This window comes from Selaginella moellendorffii, unplaced genomic scaffold (assembly GCF_000143415.4).
Source record: "Selaginella moellendorffii unplaced genomic scaffold, v1.0 SELMOscaffold_128, whole genome shotgun sequence".
Lineage (NCBI taxonomy): Eukaryota > Viridiplantae > Streptophyta > Lycopodiopsida > Selaginellales > Selaginellaceae > Selaginella > Selaginella moellendorffii.
The window spans coordinates 129,132-135,361 of NW_003314389.1; positions in this window are offsets into that span (position 1 = coordinate 129,132).

The window sequence follows — 6,230 nt, forward strand, 5'->3', positions numbered from 1 at the left end:
ACTTCTGTATTTGGAAGGAAACACTACTTATGAAAACTCGGCATTTATGTTTACCCTTTTCTCCAATGGACCTAATGATGACATGTTCAAGACAGAGTCAAACTGGCAGATATTCTTAAAGAACCATAGAACTGAACATCATCTCTTTAATGACAATTTATGAGGTGCTTGTGAGGCTCTGAAGTGTTAACCTCCTCTGGATATCTTTCAATAGCAAGAAAAAAACCTTTAAAATATGAATGGTACTTTTTCGCTGCTTCTTTCATGTTTTATGGTAGTCAAGTTACAGCTTCTGGAATTCTATAAGCAGTGTCTGAGGAATGTCTAGGGAATGAGAAACTGTAAGATGTAATATGATATTTTCTTGTTCTAATAAATAGTTAAATAGTAGTACATTGTACTGCCAGTTGTAGCATTTGTGGCTTTGCTTGACTACAAAACAATGCTTACAAGGTCGGAATGACACAAGCAGAGATTTCATAAAAAAAATGTCAGTCTCTTGCCACTTCACTCTCAAACAATGAAATGAATCAGATAAATGAATCACCCAAAACAAAATGTGGAAGAAGAATAGAATTGGATCATCATCTTTGCGAATACCCAGACAGACACATATCCTTGCAAGAGGAAGAGATCTAACATCAGTTGCATTTCCTGACACTAGATTCAGGAGCTTCCTTAGAATGGCTTGTGGTGGCAGGGAGCATAGAAACATGAGTTCGGGCCACAAAGGTCACCATTTCAATCTTACTATCAAATGGTCCTTAACAAATGTGTTACAATCCACTGCTGCACAAACTAACATTGTAAATTCAAATAATGGTATCCTATCTCCTATTTCAATAGTCCAAGCTAACACATTATAGTCCAAGCTAAGACCTTGTAGTAAGCCATTACAGAATAGTGAATTTTGAATATTGAAAAATAAGACGTTGAGAGTTGGCCTAAAGAAGGATTTTAGAGAAAAAAACATATAATGGATGTGGCATTTGAAGCAAGAAAGAATAAAGAATGTTGCTAATCTTATGAAAAATATATTAGTATTTATATTGATGTAATTTATTTTTTGCTATTTAGACAAATCTTTGGTGATGTATATATTCCAAACATGCAGTTCTAAAAAATATCATTATTTTTTTTAGAAAACACTACTCTTGAAGACTTAAGAAACTACAAGCAAAAGCTTTGTTAGCTTCTTCTTGGAGATGAAAGAAAAACTTGAGCTACCTCTGCAGTTCCATAAGCTAAGGAGTCCTTGCTGGTACATCCAAGCACATGAAGTTCCTTGAGTAAAACTTTGATAGCATAGATTGATTTGTTTTTGAGTTGTATTTGTTATTATCACAGATTCAACAGCTGAAAGGGTGTTAATTCTTATCAAGCAGTGGCTATTCAATGAGCATGATATAATGTTGATATCAATAAGTCAATAATAAGAAATATTTTATAATACCATGATAATAGTAAAAAAGTGATATAATATTATCAACTTATTATTGATTTGTAATAATAAGGTTTTCTATATGCATTTCTAAGATGAAGAAATAAAGGAAAAAGAAATCATTTAAAATTAAAAGTAATTACATCTAATCAACATGAGTATACAATTGTGTATCAAAATAATTAGAAATTTCTTTATATTATTAAGTGTCACTAATGTATTAGTCAGATTCACTATCTAATTGTAATAACACTTCAAGAATTAACAAACTCCAGCTTGAAAAACTTTTATGAGTAATTTTATGTTCTCCATAAAGGTATTTATAAGCATGAAAAGTTAGTGAATTTTACTTCACTTATCTGTATATTTAAATTAAATGAGAAAATTAAAGTATGATATATTGTACTCTTAGTGTAATGTGATGGTTAATACAACCATGAAGAATTCACAAATCCTAATTTTTTTTCATAAAAAACCTTAATCCAAACAAAGATTCATGGATTTGTATTGCAAATTTCTTTTCTTCTATGCGCATTCATTTAAAAATTAAAACAATATACCTTTTGTAATTACACTCTTGAAGAGTTATTTATAGTAATAAGGTTTTCTATAAAACTTTTGGCATTTCTTAGTGTACTTTAGCTTCACTACTTTTTTGTAAGTTACTGTTATAATTTTTGGACATTCATTTTTGATGGATTAGAAATGGGTTAAAATCTCTTATCCTAAATAAAATGCTGTGCTAACATGTTTAGATATTCTTATGAATATAATAATGTTATTTTCTATGTTTATTGCTAACATTTCTTACTGGATTGCTTTACTGGTAGTGTTGTGTAACTAATTGTAATCAACAGTGATATTCTTTATTTAACAAGAATTCCATTCTAGAATAAATCAATTATGGCTTCTCTCCAAATCAGAATTAAACTAAGCCTACTATGAAGGAAATCCCTAAGAGTTTTTATCATGATTCTTTCTAAATTTAATTCCATAGTATTATAATCTAATTATGTATTTTAGTCTTATATTTTAAGTCAAAGTCTAGAAAATCAATTACATGCTTTTGATATATATGCTAAGTCCACTTATAATATCAACATATTCCCACATTCAGAACTCCAATGGATGTAGATAGTGGCAATAGAATGAAAGTGTTATAGATTGGTTTTACAAGATGACAAATATATAAGAATTACTGATAGCAAATTTTAATATTATAAAAACAGTTAATATTTAGAGGATAGATTTTTTAGTTAAAAAACAAGATAGTGGAATATTTAATGCAAGAAATAAAAGAAAAGTGTGCTATTTTTTTGAAATATAAATGAGTTATTATATTTTAAACTATATTATTTTTGCTATTTAGAGAAATTATTGATCATATAAATATAAAAAACATGCACATACTTGAGAAAATTTAGAAAATGTTTTTATTTTTATTTATAAGTATATTTATATGTATAATTACTTTTCTACATCATATTTAGTCTTCAAGAGTAGAGTTTTCAACAACATTTATCTTAAAATTAATATAAATCATAGTGATAAGTATTATCTTTATATATTTTTGAAAGCTTAGTATGTAATCAAAAATATAATTTCCCCAAACTAACCTATTTTTTTTGGCAGTATATAATCCTTTGGTTTTGTGAAAACTCAATTGCTTTTAAAGCATGGCATCAATCTTGTAGGTGTGTTTAGCATTGTGTACCTTTTTATAAAGGCAATAAAAGAATTCAAATTCAAATTTAATGATGATTAAAAAATGATTATACCTTCTCCAAAACTTGCATTATTATCTAATTGCATTATTTTGCATTTCTTTTAAGATGAATAGTAGCAAAATTAAGATAAATTGAACCTTGTATACAATCAAAATTTCTAACATTGTAAAATTAGAAAGGAAGATGTATTTATCTTGGGTGTGCTATATCTCTCAGTGGAACAGATCTAACATACTTTAAATTTACTACAGATGTAACATACTACTATAAAAATGAATAATTAAAATATCTTTTATACTTTATAATTAGAATCAACACTGTAAAATTAGAAAAGAAGATGTATTTATCTTGGGTATGCTATATCTCCCAGCGGAGCTGGGGTCCCTGCTAGTCAAACTCTTTATTTAAAGTTGCTATTTTGGCATCGGCGTCACATATTCCATTTTTAGAATATCCATATGCTCTCAATTCAATGATCCAGATTTGTGACGCTCCAAAGCAATGGTGAGGATTGTTACATGGTGGCAAAGAGCTTGGTTTTAGGTTTAAGAAACGGTTAATATGGCTGTCCGTATCTGGAGCATATTGGATGCTAAAATTTTATTGTGGGAGAAGAAGCGCACCGGATGATAAGTAGAACTTTCCTGTCCAATATACTGTACATCCAAGACCTCAAGAAGAAGGTGACATCAGAGGTGATTTTTGTTTGCTCTCTATTCCTCATTACCGGAGCTCACTGCCACAGATTCTGGAGAGTGCAAGAGACTGTTGGACTTCTAGGGAGTAGTTAGTGGAAAAGGTAGCTGACCTATTTCATCACTTTGTTTCATTTCTGTGTTGCTGCAGAGTGACAACTTGCACACCAAGATAGAGGAGGATGAGAAAGAGAAGCTGTAGAAAAAGTAAGCCCACATCCCATCTCTGTGGCCATGTGTCTGAATCCATCTGTGTTGCAGGGAAGAGGAACGTCAGCTCCAGAAGAAGAAAAAGAGATGAGCAAAATCCTTTCTTGAAGTTCTCGAAGGCCAAGTTAATCTTTTGAGAGTCGAGCTAGGAGAAGTTCAACTCACAAAGCTCTTGGGAGGAAAGAGGTGGATCAGATGCCATGGTAAACACCTAAACCTCCTATTTTCTTTCATTTTTTTCTTCCGCAATTCCATCTCTTGTTGCGAAGCCACTGGGGTGTAGGGAATTAAAATGCCTGATTCGGTAAATTCATGAAGCCTTGTTCCGCTTTTCCTGACGAACACTGTAGGTACTCCAAAGGCCTCAGCTACGATTCTATACTGGACTGGGACAGCAACGCTGCTTCTTGATCTTCCTTGCATTTGTTATTATTCTTCTCAGAACTACGTAGCCACAATTTTCACTAAAATCTAAAACAAGCACTGACTAAAGTCACGCAGATACCCGAGTTCATTAAAAAATCTGGACCGCATAAGGTGCTGGTATAGTAGCATAAATTTTGTTTTATGATGCTAATCAAAATCTCTCTCTTTTGCACTTCTTTTTAGGTGAAAGTTATTCTTTTTTCTGACACAGAAGAGCGTGCATTTCCATTCAGAAGAGAAGCGGCCAAGAAGGACTCCGAGTTGATGTCTTTCAGATGTGTTTTGTGGAGGAAGCTTCGATTTTGAAAAGCCGTGCCAACTCTAATCCAAACCTGCTCCACACGCAAAAGCATGAATCAATTCACGTGATTATCACTAAAACTACCGTGGCAGTAGTTTTCATCAAAGATCCAGGTGTCCTGCCCATAACTGTTTATGGTAAAAATCTTCTTTTCGGCAGCTTTGAGATGATTTCTTTCACTTTGCGGGTAAATTGCAGATAAATTGCGTGACTCCTTCATGGAAACTGTGGAAGAACATAAAGTTCATGGTAAGTACTATGTAGGCTCTTCCTCCTTTTTCTATCTTTTGAATTGCAATTTGATGTGCGTCTTCCTCAGCTGCGAAGCATCACGGCTTCCAAACTTGGATGTGATCCCACGGACTTCTCTGCAGCTGGAAAAGATGTAGAAACATGGTACGGCGTTGTGGTTGCTGGAAGGCCTGGTTTTCAGCTTGATCAACTCTGCAGTGTAAGATTTTTCTTTCTTGTTGTTTCTAGCTGACGAGTTTCTCATATTAGACGATGAGAATTGTGCAAGATGAGCTCGTAAGTGAGGACATTGATAGCCAAAATCTGCATATAAAGACAAGCATTTGAGCCTATCATGGCTTGACGGCGAAATGCAAAAGGTGGATACTTATATAGTTCGCTGGTTAATTAATCCTCGTTTTTGTGCAAAATTTTTGCTATTACTGCCTCCCTTCTGAACCTGTCTATGAGACTTGCAGGGCGAGGCAGTACCAAGTGCAAGACGTGGCAAGGATTTTGATGATAAGTTTTAGAAGAGATCCAAACCATCAAAAGCCAGTGGTGAAGAGAATCAATACCTGCTGGTGTTTGAATGATGAGGAGCAAGATTTAGCATCGATGCTTATTGCTCCATACAGTGATGCAAATGAAATCTCGGAGGTTGGTTGGTTTCATTTAGACTTCTTTCTCTTTTCTTCTCTCTTTTCTTTGCTATACCAAAGAGTTTTTCTGCAGGTTTTATCGTGAATTTCTAATAGTGTTCATGATGGTGACACAAATGAAATTCCATTCTTTGTAAGTGTTGTGGTGTTTTGAAAGTTTGGAGAACTCTTGACTGTGGGATTTTCTTAGAATACTAAGTCGATGGCTGCGTTAATACCCGAGGAGCAAGCAGTCTTGATGCTCTCTTCAACACGGAATGCTGTGAGTGGAATGAGGAGATTTATAAATAAAAGTTTGTTTAGAAATTACAGATTGTGCATGTTATTAGCTTCTATGCACTATTTGGCAGAAAAAAAAGGTAACACTACATTTAATAGAGTATGCATGACTGTAAGCTTTTAATTTTGTTGATGTTTCTTGTAAAAAACTTTATAAATTGAGCTAAAGGACAAAAGAAAATGTAATTAAAAATAAAGATATTACATAAACAATCAAAAATAAAAAAAAATATTTTAGAAGAAACTAAATTTTCTTTT